The sequence below is a fragment of the Arachis stenosperma genome, chromosome 5 (assembly GCF_014773155.1).
Source record: "Arachis stenosperma cultivar V10309 chromosome 5, arast.V10309.gnm1.PFL2, whole genome shotgun sequence".
NCBI classification, from domain to species: domain Eukaryota; kingdom Viridiplantae; phylum Streptophyta; class Magnoliopsida; order Fabales; family Fabaceae; genus Arachis; species Arachis stenosperma.
Window position 1 is genome coordinate 94,624,665 of NC_080381.1, and position 19,141 is coordinate 94,643,805.

The following is a 19,141-nucleotide window of genomic DNA, read 5'->3' on the forward strand; positions in this document are numbered from 1 at the left end:
TCAGGATCTGTGGACCCCACAGGATCACCTCAGGATCTGTGGACCCCACAGGATCCCCACCTACCTTCTCCCTCTCTCTCACACCTTTTCATAACACTCTTCCCCAATCATCATTCACCAATCACCTCAATCACTCTTCCCCATCACCTCTTCTCCACTCACATCCATCCTCTCTTCCCCAAAACCCCACCTACCTTCAAATTCAAAATCTTTTTCCCACCCAAACCCACCCTAAATGACCGAAACCCACACCTCTCTCCCTCTCCTCCATATCTTCTTCTTTTTCTATTCTTTCTTCTTTTGCTCAAGGGCGAGCAATATTCTAAGTTTGGTGTGGTAAAAGCATAGCCTTTTTTTGTTTTTCCATAACCATTGATGGCACCTAAAGCGAGAGAAACCTCAAGAAAGAGGAAAGGGAAGGCAATTGCTTCCACCTCTGAGTCATGGGAGATGGAGAGATTCATCTCAAGTGTCCATAGCTCAGTAATAGAGCATTTGACTGCACATCAAGAGAGCCCACTCATGGTCTTCATCAAGAAATCCCTGAGATGCCTCAAGGGATAAATTTTCCTCCACACAACTATTGGGAGCAACTAAGGATAGGAGCACCAAAATCACTAGGGATCAAGCAACAGAAGCAAGGAAGAGACATAGAGGAGCTCGAAGAGCACCATTGGTTATTCAAGAGGAAGATGCCACCTTCACTAAGGTGGACTCATTCCTTAATCTCCTTGCTCTTATTTTTCTGTTTTTGGATTTTTATGCTTCATGTTTATCTATGTTTTGTGTCTTTACTACATGATCATTAGTGTCTAGTGTCTATGTCTTAAAGCTATGAATAATTCCATAAATCCTTCACCTTTCTTAAATGAAAAATGTTTCTAATACAAAAGAACAAGAAGTACATGAGTTTCGAATTCATCATTGAAATTAGTCTAATTATATTGATGTGGTGACAATACTTTTTGTTTTCTGAATGAATGCTTGAACAGTGCATATTTTTTATCTTGTTGTTCATGAATGTTAAAATTGTTGGCTCTTGAAAGATTGATGAACAAGAAAAATGTTATTGATAATCTGAAAATCATAAAATTGTTTCTTGAAGCAAGAAAAAGCAGTGAATAACAAAAGCTTGCGAAAAAAAAAATGGCAAAAAAAATATAATAAAAGAAAAAGAAAAAAAGCAAGCAGAAAAAGCCAATAGCCCTTAAAACCAAAAGGCAAGGGTAAAAAGGATCCAAGGCTTTGAGCATCAATGGATAGGAGGGCCTAAGGAAATTAAATCCAGGCCTAAGCGGCTAAATCAAGCTGTCCCTAACCATGTGCTTGTGGCATGTAGGTCCAAGTGAAAAGCTTGAGACTGAGTGGTTAAAGTCATGATCCAAAGCAAAAGAGTGTGCTTAAGAACCCTGGACACCTCTAATTCGGGACTTTAGCAAAGCTAAGTCACAATCTGAAAAGGGTCACCCAGTTATGTGTCTGTGGCATTTATGTATCTGGTGGTAATACTGGAAAACAAAGTGCTTGGGGCCATGGCCAAGAATCATAAAAGTAGCTATGTTCAAGAATCAACATACTTAACTAGGAGAATCAATAACACTATCTGAATGTTGAGTTCCTATAGATGCCAATTGTTCATACCCTGACCGAGCTCCTCCAACTCGGCAAAATCCATGAAAGGTCCGAGCTCATCCCAAGGCCCACGCCTAAGGTCGGACCTCGGACAAATAAAGCTAAGGAGGCTGATGACTACGCATCATGTTATGTTTTTCTATGCTTTTTCATATAAAAATCAATTCATAATGTTTAATTATGGGAGTGTTTTGGTGATTAAATTGAATATTGCTTTGATTGCTTGAGTTAATAAATTTTGTAGGAAATTATGGAAAATGAAGCAATAAAAGCACTAATAGAGGAAGCACACTCCCAAGGTGGCAAAAAGTTGGAAACAAACTCAAAGAGAAGCAAAGAGGATTTGCAACCCTGACCTCTTCACACTCCAACAAGAATAACTCGAGCTACAAAGCTCCAAATGAAGTGATCTCAGTGTCATTAGAAGGTAGACTTCCAGAGCTTTCCAACCATATATAACACTTTATAGTTGACACTGATTTGAGGGGACAAATTGCTATTCGTTTAGCTTCACAATTTCAGCGTAAAACAAGTCCCTGCAGTTCGCCAGACTGACCTCTTCACCTTCGAAAGCTCATAACTTGGGCTAGAGAAGTCCAATTGACATGCTTCCAGCGGCGTTGGAAAGCTGAGATCTAGGGCTTTCCAAAGATATATAATAGTCTATAGTGGACATTCAATTTGGTGACCCAAACAGACCAATACTTCAGCGTGTAAGGTTTTTCCAAACCTTCTAAAGCCCAAAATGCCACTTCAATGACACTCCACATTGGGCAACTTCCAAATACTCCAATCCCTTCATTTATTCTTCAATGTTTCAAGCTTCTATGAAGGGAGTTAAAAGTTCACAAGCCCAAGTCAAGCCACAAGTAATAATCAATCAAGGCTACAAGAATCATCTAGAAGTAATTAGGAAATTTGCATTTGATTGTAATTTCATTTGAATTTGTAATTTAGGTAGCTTATAAATAGGGCCTTAGATTCATCATTTGAGACACACCATGGAGGGGTGGAGGTGACTCCACTCCCCTTTCACTCTCATTCTCTTCTCTTCTTCCATTTTCTTTCATTCACACTTTTGTAAATATTTTTGTTATGATGAGTTTCTAATTTCCAACATTTGGGAGAGAGAGCTCTATTGCAATTTAATGGGTTGATTTATTTTCATTCTTCATCTTCAATTCTTCTTTCATTGTTTCTTTAGAGAGAGTCTTTGTGCTTCAAAGATCTAATTACTATCGAGAGAGGGATTAGATCTATTTAAATTCTATGATGAACTTGAGAAAGGAGTCATAGAATTTAGTTTGAGGCTCTTCTCTCACAACTCTCTTGATTGATAATTCTTAGCTTGATATGTGAGATGTAATCACTTTGAATTGAAATCTTGAGGGTTGTGTGGCTCTAAATTAGAGACCATTCTTCATCTCTTCTCATGAGCAATTAGATCAAGAGATTGGCAATTGATCAAGTTAAGAGAAATCAAATCACCAAGAGATTGGGGTTTGATTACTTATGATTTGCCAAGAGATCAATGATTGCATGATTGAAGTGGAGATGAGAATTGTTGATCTTGAGAATGCAATATCTCTTGATCCCAATGTTAATTTCATTCTTAATTCTTGTTATTTACTTCTTGTCTTTAATTCTTGTCATTTAATTGTTCTCTTTAAATTCTTGTCATTTACTTATGCCTTCCAAGTGTTTGTAGAAATACTTCACTTGGTTTTACTTTCTAGTCATTTACTTTCTTGCACTTTACTTTCTTGTACTTTCTATTCCTTGCAATTTACATTCTTGCACTTTAATTTTTAGCACTTTAATTTCTTGTCATTTACTTTCCTTGCACTTTATTGCTTTTCTTTAATTTCAAGTCATTTACATTTTTTGTTGCTTATCACTCAAACATGAATCGTCTAACTAGAACAATTAATTAACTATTGCTTGCTTAATCCATTAATCCTCGTGGGATTGACCTCACTCTAAGTGAGTTTTACTACTTGATACGACCCGGTATACTTGCCGGTAAATACGTGAAATCAAATTTTTACGTATCAAGTTTTTGGCGCCGTTGCCGGGGATTAATTGTGATTAACAAACTACCGGTTGATTAATTTTCTAGATTAGACATTTTTTTCTGTTTTTACTTTATTTTTTTATTTTTATTTCTCTTTTCTTATTGCAAGTTAAGTGTTTGTGTTATTGCCTCACTAAGAATTCTTTAGTTGTGACACAAGGAATTTCAATTTTTCTTGGTGGTTGTGTTTGATACAACATTTTTCAATTAAAATGGAGTTTACCTCACATGTTGATCAATCATATTACATGGGATATTGCCCACCACCACAAAATGATTCATGTCATTATCCTCATGGTGGATGGGAATATCAACAAGAAATGATGAATCATAAGCAATCAACCCAAATGGGACATGCCCCTAGGTCACACAATGATCAAGCAAGTTACATGGGGTATTTTTCACCACCACAAAATGATTCAAGTTACTATACTAATTGTGGTTGGGAAAATCAAGATCAAGGAATGATGGGGTTTGAGCAATCAAACCAAATGGGATACTTCCCAAGAACACAAAATGATTCATACTCCTATGAATGGGACAACTATCCAAATTGTGATTGGGAAGGACAAAACCAAAGAGAATTCAATATTTCCTATCCCATCCATCAAGAGCCCTCACCTCTTAATTATCCAACCTCATCTCCAAATTTTTCATATCAAAATTCTTCACCACTTGAGTTTGCCTCAACACAAAATTCTTTCCAAAATCCATACAATTCAATTCATCAACCACAAAATTCATTTCACAACTCACAAAACTCCTTCCATACTCCCCAAAATGACTTCACCACAACACATCCATATCCACAAAATTACTCCCAACCTTCATCTTTGGAGCTAATAGTTGAGGATCACCTTCAATGGTCTAGAGAAATATTAGAATCTTGGAAAGAACAAGAAATCCTCTGCAAGAAAATAGATGGGCACTTAGAGCAAATAAGGAAACACTTCGGGTTGCCAAGCAGTGAGGATGAAGACCAATTTGTGGGTGAGGAAGTGGAAAAAGAAGAACAAAAGGTCCATGTGTCAAGTGAAATTTCAATGAAGAATGAGGTGATTGAGAATGAAATTGAACTTGAGGTGATAAAGGAACATGAACATTCACAACCCTCACAAACTTCCTTTGAATTTGTGATCGAAAAATATGAAGAGGAGATGAAGAAATCTTGGGAAGATCAACAAACCTCCTCCATAGAAGAGCTATTAAAGCAAATGTTTAGTGTAAAAGAGGAATTGGAAGAGCAAGAAAAAGAGGCCCCTATACCAAGTAAAATCCCAATGAAGAATGAGGTTGTAAGGGAGGAAAACAACCAAGGGAGTCCACACTCCAATGAAGTAGAAAGTTGTATGGAAGATGATTTAATTGAACCATCAATCCAAGAGGTTCTTGATGAAGAGGACACTCCAACCATCACACAACACCTAAGTCTTGAAATCAAGGAAGTGAAGGCAATCAATAAAAACATTCAAAGAAGGATTGTGACCAAGAAACAAAAGACAACATCCATGAAAAAGAGAAGGTCAACAAAAAGCAATCCAACCCCCACCCCAACAAGCAAGAGGAATCAAGCTAATAACAACAAAAGAAGGCTTGTTAGGAGACAATCAAATCAAGGGGCATCAATTTTCTCTTCTTCTCCCTTGAAGTCATTTCTTTTAACCAATTGGAAGAAGAGGAAGAAAATTAAGAACCACATGTCAAGCTAATGACATTAAAAGAGCGCTTGTTGGGAGGCAACCCAACTGTTGGTAACATTTTCTTTCCTTGCTTAGTTTACTTTCAATAATTTGGCATATGATTGCATTCTAAGTTTGGTGTTGCATGCAACAATTTGATCTTCAATCTTTAGTGGGTACTTGCATCATTCTAAAATGAAAGTGTCACACTAAGTTTGGTGTTGCCACTTACCTTTCATGCATAGTACCATGCACAACTCACTTATTGATGTAATCATATTGTCTCTTTTCTTTGTGCCTTGATTGTCATCTTTAATTTTTGCTTGCTTAAACACATGCATTACTTACATCTCTTTCTTGAAGACATTCATGATTAATCATAAATTCCACCACCATTATTTTATTTGTTGCTTGAGGACAAGCAATCATTCTAAGTTTGGTGTTGGGGAAGGAAGGAGTAGGAGGAAAATGACAATAACAAAGATGAAGATCTACAAGGTGGTTAAGTTCTTTTTCCTCTTATTTATCTTCTATACTTTCAATTGCATGATTGTCTTCCATTTCTTTTATATGCATGCGTGTTCTTCTTTTTGGAAAAGCATAGCTTGATATTTGAATTGCAACATGTTGCTTTTACATCATAACTACCATTTTGAATTTTGTGAGTCAAAGTAATTAAGTATCATGATCATAAACAAACAAGGTAATTATAGAAGAATCTAGCATGAGCATATAAGTATTGGAAGGCTAGCATGACTATTGTTGCTCAATTACATTTGAATTTGTTTAATTGAAGTTTTCATCTAGGACATTTTATGAAATGTTTGAAATATTGAAAACCTTGAACAAGCAAATCAATTAAAAGATTAAGAAAGAAAAAGGGAAAAATGAGAAAGTTGAAGACTCTGAGTACCAATGACATTTCATTAGTCAAGTACTTGTGGTGTTTATGTATCAAGCAAAAAGCTTGAAAACAAAACACTTAGAGTCAAGACTAGGCTCAAGTGCAAAGCACTCCCTCAAAGCTCAAGGCTCTAAGCACCAATGATTAGAAGGAAAGTAAAGAAAAGGAATAAATGAGCTTAAAAAGTCCTCTAATTAAATGCTTGTGGTGCTTATGTATCAAGTGGTAATACTTGAAAACAAAGCATTTAGAGTCAAAGCTTTTAACTAATGGTGCAAAGCACCCAAGAAGCTAAGCTAAGAAAAAGATGAAAAGCTTGTTTCAAGTAAGGAACATAAAGAAAAAATATTTCATAAAATGAGCTAGATAGAAGCATCAATCATTTGAATTTCTTTTGAGATTGTAGCATGCATAATAAACTAGCCAACCATGAACATTTAATTGTTATTCTTCTCACCTTGGATTGTCAATCTTTATTGAATGATTCTTTGTTTGCTTGAGGACAAGCAAAGTTTAAGTTTGGTGTTGTGATGACTACGCATCATGTTATGTTTTTCTATGCTTTTTCATATAAAAATCAATTCATAATGTTTAATTATGGGAGTGTTTTGGTGATTAAATTGAATATTGCTTTGATTGCTTGAGTTAATAAATTTTGTAGGAAATTATGGAAAATGAAGCAATAAAAGCACTAATAGAGGAAGCACACTCCCAAGGTGGCAAAAAGTTGGAAACAAACTCAAAGAGAAGCAAAGAGGATTTGCAACCCTGACCTCTTCACACTCCAACAAGAATAACTCGAGCTACAAAGCTCCAAATGAAGTGATCTCAGTGTCATTAGAAGGTAGACTTCCAGAGCTTTCCAACCATATATAACACTTTATAGTTGACACTGATTTGAGGGGACAAATTGCTATTCGTTTAGCTTCACAATTTCAGCGTAAAACAAGTCCCTGCAGTTCGCCAGACTGACCTCTTCACCTTCAAAAGCTCATAACTTGGGCTAGAGAAGTCCAATTGACATGCTTCCAGCGGCGTTAAAAAGCTGAGATCTAGGGCTTTCCAAAGATATATAATAGTCTATAGTGGACATTCAATTTGGTGACCCAAACAGACCAATACTTCAGCGTGTAAGGTTTTTCCAAACCTTCTAAAGCCCAAAACCTAAAGGCCGAAAAAGCCTAGGAAAGGCGGTTCCGCAAAGATAGAGGTAAAACTCCCAAAAGATAAGATAAGATAAGAATATCTTATCCAGGGAAGATCACGACCAACTACTATAAATACACTGGAGCACCCAGGTATGACATACATTCCACATTCTACACATATCTGCTTGGACCCATGCTAACTTAAGCATCGGAGTGTCATTGCAGGTACAACCACCAATCGCCAACACATCAAGCTCGGGTCCCTGACCCCCACCTCGGGCATCTCCAGACGACCGAGCTACACGTTTCAGGTAACCCCCGGAACACCAATCATTCTAAACTTCAAAGGATAAAGTGAGATGCCAAAACTATCCAGAAGCAAAAAGCTACAAGTCCCGCTCATCTAATTAGAACTAATATTCATTGATATTTTAGGATTTATAGTATATTCTCTTCTTTTTATCCTATTTTATTTTTAGTTGCTTGGGGACAAGCAACAATTTATGTTTGGTGTTGTGATGAGCGGATAATTTATACGCTTTTTTGGCGTTGTTTTTAGGTAGTTTTTAGTAGGATCTAGTTACTTTTAGAGATGTTTTTATTAGTTTTTATGCAAAATTCACATTTCTGGACTTTACTATGAGTTTGTGTGTTTTTCTATGATTTCAGGCATTTTCTGGCTGAAATTGAAGGATCTGAGCAAAAATCTGATTCAGGCTGAAAAAGGACTGCTGATGCTGTTGGATTCTGACCTCCCTGCACTCGAAACAGATTTGCTAGAGCTACAGAACTCTAAATGGCGCGCTCTTAGCTGCGTTGGAAAGTAGACATCTAGAGCTTTCCAGAAATATATAATAGTTCATTCTTCATTCAAGTTTAGATGACGCAAACTGGTGTTCAACGCCAGTTCCATGCTGCATTCTGGAGTAAAACGGCAGAAACACGTCACAAACCAGAGTTAAACGGAAAAAACACGTTACAACTTGGCGTTTAACTCCAAGAGAAGCCTCTGCACATGTAAAGCTCAAGCTCAGCCTAAGCACACATCAAAGTGGGCCCCGAAAGTGGATTTCTACACTTAGACTTATTTCTGTAAACCCTAGTAACTAGTTTAGTATAAATAGAACTTTTAACTATTGTATTTACATCTTTGGATTATCTTTTGATCCTTTGATCACATTTTGGACACTGGCTTCTCACCCATTCCTAGACCTTGTTCTTATGTATTTTCAACGGTGGAGTTTCTACACACCATAGATTAAGGTGTGGAGCTCTGTTGTACCTCGAGTTTTAATGCGATTACTACTATTTTCTATTCAATTCAAGCTTATTCTTGTTCTAAGATATCACTCGTACTTCAACCTGATGGATGTGATGATCCGTGACACTCATCATCATCCGTCCTTATGAATGTGTGCCTGACAACCACCTCCGTTCTACAAGCGAGAGTTAGAGTGTGTATCTCTTGGATTCCTTAATCAGTGTCTTCGTGGTATAAGCTAGAATTATTGGCAGCCAATCCTAAGATCCGGAAAGTCTAAACCTTGTCTATGGTATTCCGAGTAGGATCTGAGATGGGATGGCTGTGACGAGCTTCAAACTCGCGAGTGTTGGGCGTAGTGACAGATACAAAAGAATCACCGGATTCTATTCCGACATGATCGAGAACCGACAGATGATTAGCCGTGCTGTGACAGAGCATTTGGACCATTTTTACTGAGAGGATGGGAGGTAGCCATTGACAATGATGAAACCCAACATACAGCTTGCCATGGAAAGGAGTAAGAATGATTGGATGAAAGCAGTAGGAAAGCAGATATTCAGAAGGAACACAGTATCTTCATGCGCTTATCTGAAATTCCCACCAATGAATTACATAAGTATCTCTATCTTTATTTTATGCTTTATTTATCTTTATTTTCAAAAACCATTATAACCATTAGAATCCGCCTGATTGAGATTTACAAGGTGACCATAGCTTGCTTCATACCAACAATCTTCGTGGGATCGACCCTTACTCACGTAAGATTTATTACTTGGACGACCCAGTACACTTGCTGGTTAGTGATGCGAAGTTGTGAAGAAAGTGCTGAGTTTATAAACGCGCATACCAAGTTGAACGCCATTGTTAGAGATCACAATTTCGTGCACCACTCACCCAAGATCTATCACAAATTGGGTATATTTTTCCAGCATTCCACAACTTCATCACCTCCTCTTGAACCACTTCTTTCATGGTTAGATTATGTAACACCCTAACTTTCAGCACGTCATGATCATACCAAAAGTGAGGCGTTACTGACTTGTTTTCCTTATTTACTATTTAATATCGAGCCTTTAGTTTGATATCGAGTTTCAATTTTTAAGAAAATACCGGAAATTTTTTTGTTCTATTAATTAAAATCATATATCAAAAATCACAAGTAATAATAATCACATAATTATTAATAATGATAAATATTATACGAAATAATTCAAATGAAACTCAGATACAACTCCTATCCCTTTGTATAAAATAAAATCTTAAATAACAAAGGCGAGGAAATTATATGAAAGTAGCTCAACACATAAACTTAATACAAATAAGACTAATAATTGCCCACAGCTTCAAACTGAGTCTTCGAACCTGTGTCACTAAAACGGTAGAAGATTTTGGGGAGAGAGCAAACTTCACGTTCTTGGTAGGGAATGGGAATGCCCTAAAAGTAATGATGAAGATGCAAATAGTTAACTTTACTTAATAAAAATGTTTTTATCAAACCTTTGAAAATACCTTTCAATTTTACTTTAGATAATTAGTTACTTTTCTTTTAAATTTCTAAACTCAATAGATTTCAGTCACAAAACTTGTCATACCAACTATCTCTTAGCCACCTAATTAATTCTTAGTCAATACAACAGTTATTAATCACCTCAATTCATTCACAAATCATTAGCACAAGTAAGGGAGTCAATCCAACATACAAACAAGTCGCAATAAGACACACAACTTAATCACAAAGAAGTAATACAATCAAACACAACCAAATGCATAGGCGCAAATATTATGATGCATGCCTGTTCCTGGCGCAGGCCATAAGCTCATGCGTCGGTTGTCTACCCGCAACCCGACATAACTCGAGGTGAACCCCGAATATGGATTCTTTACTGTGTTAGTTAGACACCTTGGCATCACGGTTACCTGATGATTGCGCATCATGTTATGTTTTTCTATGCTTTTTCACATCAAAATTGTATTCATTATGCTTTATTATTGAGTGTTTTTGTGCTTGAATCATATATTACTTTCATCTCTTTAATTTTGATCTATTTTGTAGAAAATGATGGAAAAAGAAGCAAAAAGCACAAATTAAGCTCAAAAGAAGAAAAGAAGAATTTTCGGATACACTTTGAAGCTTGACATGTTTTTGAACCCTAGGCCACGCTTTTAAAAGCATGTCCCACGATTATATCAAGGAAGCTTGGCGCTCTATTTTTCTCAAAGAGCGTTCTGTATTTAGGTGCGTACGCACAGGAGGAGCTATGTTCTTCACCCAAGAGCGCTACGTTCTTCAACCAAGAGCGCCTGTGATAATGAAGTGGGAAAATATCGGCGACGCGTACGCGTGAAATTGATATGTGACGCATACGCGTCGGCGAGGCGTACGCGTGGATGAGCGCTCTCGACATGAACACTGTGTTTTGGACGCGTACGCGTCAGAATGCTTAGTGATGCGTACGCGTGGGCAACGGGTATGCGTCTGTGAACGAGCGCTATGCTCTCCTCAAGAGTGCTACGCTGGACTACGAGTTGAATTCTAATTCAATTCAAATGCATTCCAAGCCTAATGTAAATTCAAGCAAGCAACACCCATAACACCACTCAATCAAGGCCACAAGAATCATCTAGAACAGTTAATTTTCATTTGATTGTATTTTGTTTTCAATTTCATTTCAATTTGTAATTTTGGAAAGCCTATATAAAGGCTTTAGTTTCATAGAATTGAGAATGCTGGATGCTGGATACGGGGGAGACAAATTTGGAATTCTGTGAATTGGCACACTCTAAGGGAAGTGGGTCTTCAGACCCCTCCCTCACACACTCTTCTTCCCTTTCTCTTCTCTTCTTCCTTTATAGTAGTTTAGTTTTTAGTTTGAAATTTTCATTTATGAATTGTCAATTGTCATTTTTAATTTTGAATCCTTAATCTTTCATTTTACTTTCATGAACTTTTATTTTCTGTTGGGTGCAATGACCACTTTAGTTTTCTGCATTTGGGACAGGAGCTCTGTTTCAATTTTGATTGAATTGATGTTCATTTCTTCTTCTCTTCTTCCTTCTATTTTCATACTTGGATATCTATTAGAATCCTTGAAAAAGAGTTTTATTCTTCAGAGATCCTTGGACCTATTAGAATCCTATTGTGAGCTTCTAGAGAGGAATTATAGGATTCAGTTTGAGCTCTCCTGGCATAATGAATTTGATTTTGATATAGAGTTGGTATTGTGACATGTAACCTCTCTAATATTGGGGTCTTTGGAGTTATGTAGTATGAGAATAGAAGTCATGTTTCTTTATCTTAGAGAGACTCTTTGGGCTTCAAAGATCCAATTACTACTGAGAGGGGGATTGGATCTACTTGAATTATATATGAGCCTTGAGAAAGGGATCATGGAATTCAGTTTGAGGCTGTTTGGTGTACGAAAATTACAATCACACTTTGTAATTCCGCACAACTAACCAGCAAGTGCATTGGGTCGTCCAAGTAATACCTTACGTGAGTAAGGGTCGATCCCACGGAGATTGCCGGCTTGAAGCAAGCTATGGGTATCTTATTATTCTTAGTCAGGATATCAATAGTGGTTCTTAGTTTTAATTGCAAAGAGTAAAAGAGCATCTATTAAATGATACTTGTTATGCAGTAATGGAGAACAGGTTCAGGTTTTGGAGATGCTCTGTCTTCTAAAGTTCTGCTTTCCTCCTGTTTTCTTTTTTCACGCACGCATGTCTCCTTCCATGGCAAGCTGTATGTTGGTGGATCACCGTTGTCAATCGATACAAGCCGTCCTCTCAGTGAAAAGGGTCCATGTACATGGCTAATCATCTGTTGGTTCTCACTAATGTTGGAATAGGATCCATTGATCCTTTTGCACACTGTCACTGCACCCAGTATTCATGAGTTTGAAGCTCGTCACAGTCATTCCTTCCCAGATCCTACTCGGAATACCACAGACAGGGTTTAGACTTTCTAGATCTCAGGGATGCTGCCAATTGATTCTAGCTTATACCACGAAGACTCTGATCTCACGGATTTGAATGCTCTGTTGTCAGGAGAGGCAGTCAAACTGGTGAAACAGGAACCCAAGAGATATACATTCAATCTAAGGTAGAATGGAAGTGGTTGTCAGGCACGTGTTCATAGGTTAAGAATGGTGATGAGTGTCACAGATCATCACATTCATCATGTTGAGGTGCGAATGAATATCTTAGAATAGAAACAAGCGTGATTGAATAGAAAATAGAAGTAATTGCATTAATTCATCAAGACACAACAGTGCTCCTCACCCCCAACCATGGGATTTAGAGACTCGTGCTGTAGAAGATACAAATTCAGATGTAAAATGTCATGAGATACAAAATAAATCTCTAAAAGTAGTTTTTATACTCAACTAGTGACCTAGGTTTACAGAAAATGAGTAAACTAAGATAGATAGTGCAGAAATCTACTTGCGGGGCCCACTTGGTGTGTGTTGGGGCTGAGCATTAAAGCGTTCACGTGCATAGGCTATTCCTGGAGTTAAACGCCAAGTTGTAACCTGTTTCTGGCATTTGACTCTAGCTTGTAACCTGTTTCTGGCGTTTAACGCCATAATAGGGCAGAAGGCTGGCGTTGAACGCCAGTTTGCGTCATTTAAACTCAGGCAAAGTATAGACTATTATATATTGCTGGAAAGCTCTGGATGTCTACTTTCCAACACAATTAAGAGCGCATCATTTGGACTTCTATAGCTCGAAAAATGCCATTTCGAGTGCAGGGAGGTTAGAATTCAACAGCATTTGCAGTCCTTTTTTAGCCTCTAAATCAGATAGGTCCCTCAATTTCAGCCAGAAAATACCTGAAATCACAGAAAAATACACAAACACATAGCAAAGTCCAAAAATGTAATTTTTGCATAAAAACTAATGAAAATATACTAAAAAGTAGCTAGATCCTACTAAAAACTAAATGAAAATACCCCTAAAAAGCGTATAAAATATCCGCTCATCACTCTTCTCTCATGGTCCTCTTGATCAATACATTCTTAGTTGGTATGTGAGATGTAACCACTTTGAATTGAGGTCTTAAAGGTTGTGTGGTTTTTGGATTAGAAATTGCACATCATCTCTTCTCATGACCAATTAGATCATGAGAGTAGCAATTGATTATGTTGAGAGAAATTGAGTCACCAAGAGATTGAGACCCAATTACTTACAATCTGCCATGAAACTATCTTACATGATTGAGAAGGAGTGAGACCATTGGTTCAAGAGGAAGCAACATCTCCAATCCTTTATTTTTGCTATCGTTACTTTCCGTCATTTATTTTCTTGCAATTTATTTCCTTGTACTTTAATTTCTTGCACTTTTCATTTCCTTGCAATTTTACTTTCCAGCACTTTAATTTTCTGTACTTTACTTTTACGTCATTTACTTTCCTTGCACTTTATTATTTTCTTTTAATTTCTAGCCATTTACATTTCTTGTTTGCTTATCACTCCAATATGAATGTCTAACTAGACTAATTAATTAACCATTGATTGCTTAATCTTTTAATCCTCGTAGGATCGACCTCACTCTTGTGAGTTTTATTACTTGATACAACCCAGTATACTTGCTGGTAATTACGTGGAAATTAATTTTTTCCATATCATTACCCGTGTCAGTTAGGCCTCATCATAATAATATCTTAATGTGTATCATAGTAAGAAATAGTGCTATCAGTTAGGCGAACATTCTCACATTAGCAATCTCAGGCTATCAGTTAGGCGAGTACTTTCGCGTTAGTAGTTTGGCACAAAGCCCGTTTAACGTATAATTCTTTGTTATTTATTTCATTATGTACTTCCCTTTTCTTTTCATATAAGTATCCTTTCCATTATTTAATTCCCACTTTTTCAACATTTTACCAGTCTTTTATCAGCAATTGTCACAGCAATACATTCTCAAAAACTTTTGTAATAGTATATAAATCTATTCTTAAATCCCATAACCAAGGTAGTCACCAAAACAACATTGGCAGCCTAATTTCAATTTTGTTTTTAAGGTATCAAATGAATTCGGAATTGCAAAAATTTTATATCCATGCGATTGTCTCGGATTAAGCTTTCTATTAAACTAAAAATCATAATTTTTTTGCTTACTCTAGCTTTGGGAATAGAAGCAAAACTGTGATGGCTCTACAGTGTCTTAGAACCAGAAAATAGGAACAGCGTACAACATTCAAAATTTCATATAAAATCCAAATTAAATCCAACTACCTTCAAAATTAATATAGTTAAACTTAACTGATCCAAATTTCTTTCTCAGTTGATTCCAGGGCAATACAATTTTTAATGAAGTTACGTAGCTTGGAAGTTAGGTAATTTTCTGCAGAATTCTATTTTAGAAATCATTGAACATAACCTCTTCCAAGTCCCATAACTCACTTATTAAAACATGAAAACCCTGAAATTTAAATCAATAATAAAAAACTACTCAATTAATATAAAAAGTTCTGAAAATATATCCACAAAAAATAAAATAAATCATAAAATAATTTAATTTTCAAAATATGGGGTCTTACAGATTAAGCCTCCTTTGAGGATGTACCACTGATCTTGAGTCCTCCTCTAGCAGGATCTTATGCATGTAAATAGTAGTGCTTATACCCTTGATGTCATCAATTGTCCATCCTAAAGCGGTTTTGTAAATTTTCAACACCTCAATCAGCTTTGCTTCATCTGGCGTACTCAAGGAGGAATTGATAATTACTGGAAGACTATCCTTTCTACCCAGGAATGCATATTTGAGATGAGGAGGGAGGGGCTTCAATACTTGCTTTGGTACCTGTGATGCTAGGGCATCTAGGCCAGTTTTACTGACCTTTTCTTTACTGTTTTAGGGTAGTTTTATGTATTTTCTTAGTAAATAAGGCAAGTTTTGGATGAAAATACACTTACACCTTGATTCAAGTAACTATTGTGTTTTTTACATGAATTCATGAGGATTTTGCAAGGATTGAATGACAATTTGATGATGCATAATCCCATGACATGGGCTAGAGCTTTGATGCACATTATTTGCTTGATTTTAGGACAAGAGAAGCAAGGAAGAATCACATTAGTAGCCACATTAATCTAATTAATGTGACCACTAACGTGGAATGGGAAGGAGCTTACAACGTTAATGAGAAAGGTGGTCGACAATAACGCCTGCGAAGCCATCATAAGCCCACGTTAATTGCCATGTTATCTACATTAACGTGGTAGTTAACATGGAGATAGAGGAGGCTCCAGCGTTAGTGGTAAACGTGAACACCACTAACGCCCCAAAAGTTGGCAATTGGCCACGTTAAGAGTCACGTTAACTTAGTTAACGTGAACTCTAACGTGGAAGGAAAGACAATGCCAACGTTAGTGACACTCACCTTTGTCACTAACGTTGGATCAAGCTAATATTGCCCACGTTAGTGGTCACGTTAAAACAACTAACGTGAAAGTTAACGTGGAGCTAGGATTGATGAGCCAACGTTAGTGACACTCACCTTTGCCACTAACGTTGGAGATGGCATTCGCTACCACGTTAGTGGCCACGTTAACTTAGTTAACGTGATCTCTAACGTAGTGAGAAGGGACGTTTAGAGCGTTAGTGACAAAGGATCATATGGCAACGTTAGTGGTCACGTTAGTGCCACTAACGTTGAAGTTAACGTGGACTATTTTGGGGTTGGAACGTTAGTGGAAAAGGTGATTGCCACTAACGTTCTCGAACCCATATTTTCACTTAAACGTTAAAGTCACTAACGCCCATGCCTAACTCACACTTTTCTGCAAGTTGAGCCCACATCCAAGACTTGAAGAACTCACTGGAAGAACTAGAAGAGTAGTATATATAGGAGTAGTTTTGAACTATAAAGGAGCTTTTGGCATTTTAGAGAACTACCCTCTATATATTTACTTTTTTGCATTGTATTCTTTTCTGCCATTTTTTCCATTCTCAGAGCTATGAACAACTAAACCCCTTTCATTGGGTTAGGGAGCTCTGTTGTAATTTGATGGATCAATTATAGTTTTCATTCTTCTTCCTCTTTCTTCCCTATTGATTTGCTAGAAAGCTTTCGATCTTAACTCAATTGGTTAGTTGTCTTGGAAAAGAAACTCTCCATAATTGGATATCCTCTAAGCCTTGGAAAAGGGATGAGGAGATCATGCTAGAAATGCTTTCTCATGTTGGACCAAATTGGGGTCTGGGCGGATATAGTGACATGTAATCCTTCCAACACTTTGATTTGGAAATACATGTGGTATAATCAGTGACCGTACTTCATCTCTTTCCATGAGCAATTAAATCAAGGAATTGGGCAATTGTTCAAGCTTAGAGAGATTGGATTGCAAAGGAATTGGGATTCAATCACCTAAGATTGCCAAGGAGATCAATAGATGCATTGATTGAGGAAGAGATGAAAATGAACTTGATCCGGAGAATGCAACATCTCCTGAGCCCAATGAATTCCCCATTCTTGAACTTACCCATTCTCTTTACTTTCTGCCATTTATTTTCATGCTTATCTCCCCAAATCCCCATTTAAGATTCTGCACTTTAGTTTCTGTAATTTACTTTCCAGCCATTTAATTTTCTGTAACATCAGCTATATTCTGTTTAGCTCAACTAGCATACTCTTCCAACTAAAGTTGCTTGACCAATCAATCCCTGTGGGATTTGACCTCACTCTATTGTGAGTTTTTACTTGACGACAATTCGGTATACTTGCCGAACAGAAATTTGTTGAGAGACAAGTTTTCATGCATCAAGTTTATGGCGCCGTTGCCGGGGATTGATTTTGTATCAACAATGATTTAGTTGGAAGTTCACTTGATTGAGCATTTTCTTTATTTTGTTAGTTTACTTTATCTGGTCATTTACCTTCAGTTTATTTAGTTTCATCCTCATCCCCTATACCCTCTCTGTTTTCTTTTTTTTGTTATTATCTATAATTCTGCTCACTAACCCACTAACTGTTTGATAATTTGCACCACTCACACTAACAATCTTTCTAACAAGAATAATCACTTCATTTTATTTCTTGCTGTGTGCTCTGTTAGTTGTATGACAGGGAGGAGAAGTGGAGCTTCAACTTCCTTCAATTCAGAACCTGAGAGGACCCTCTGGAGATTAAGGAGGGAAGCAAGAAGGAAAAGAGTTGTTGGTGCTGAGGAAGAGGAAGAATATTTTGAAACAAGCATGGAGGAGAATTTGGAAATCAATCATGAAGGAGAAGCTCACAACCATGCCAGAGAAGGCCCTATAAATCATGCTGGGCAAGAGAGAAGAGTTCTAGGTTCTTACATCAATCCAAACCCAGGAAACTGTGGAAGTAGCATCAAAAAGCCCACCATACATGCCAACAACTTTGAATTAAAACCTCAACTCATCACCCTTGTTCAGAATAACTGCTCATTTGGAAGAAGTGCCCAAGAAGACCCTAATCAACATCTAACCACCTTTCTGAGAATATGTGACACTGTGAAGTCTAATAGAGTCCATTCGGATGTCTATAGACTACTTTTGTTCCCTTTCTCACTCAGGGACAAAGAATCCAAGTAGCTGGAGTCCTTCCCAAAGGAAAGCTTAACAAATTAGGAAGATGTAGTGAACAAATTTTTGGCAAGATTCTAACCTCTTCAAAGAATTAATAGTCTGAGAGCTGAAGTGCAAACTTTCTGGCAACAAGATGGTGAGATTCTCTATGAAGCATGGGAGAGGTTCAAGGACTTAACAAGAAGATGCCCACCAGACATGTTCAATGAATGGATTCAACTTCATATTTTCTATGAAGGCCTTTCTTATGAGTCAAAAAAAGCTATAGACCATTCATCAGGGGGCTCTTTAAACAAGAAGAAAACCATTGAAGAAGCCATTGATATCATTGAGACTGTAGCTGAGAATGACTACTTCTATGCTTCTGAAAGAAGCAACACTTGAGGAGTAATGGAGCTGAACCGCATGGATGCATTGCTGGCTCAAAATAAGATGATCACCAAGCAGCTAGCATAACTCACCAAGAAGGTGGAAGGAAACCAAGTTGCAACAGTCATCACTTCATCATCAACTCAAGAAGGAATGAATGCAAGAGAAGAAGGTGACTGGGAACAAGCCAACTATGCTGGAAACTCACTCAGACAGACCCATGATCCATACTCCAAAACTTATAATCCTGGATGGAGAAACCACCCTAACTTTGGGTGGGGAAATCAACAAGACCAAGGTTTAAGACTAGAGACACCACAACCACAACCCCAACAACAATGCAACTCACCAACATCCTTCACAGAGATCCTATCAACAACCACCTAATCTCAACCCACCATCACTAACTGAGGATAGACTTTCCAAGATTGAGACTCTACTTGAAGACGTATGCAAGGAAATCCAAGACAACAAGGTTTTTAAGGATGAAGTGCGAGCTAATATCAAGAACCAAGGGG

At 37.2% G+C, this 19,141-nt stretch overlaps 1 non-coding gene across 1 annotated transcript; it reads right to left on the minus strand.

Moving 5' to 3' along the window:
- Positions 1-18,350: 18,350 nt before the first annotated feature.
- Positions 18,351-18,457, minus strand: LOC130983378 (small nucleolar RNA R71). Its single transcript, XR_009087373.1, has one exon. It is a non-coding gene; the product is annotated as a small nucleolar RNA R71 (small nucleolar RNA).
- Positions 18,458-19,141: the final 684 nt, after the last annotated feature.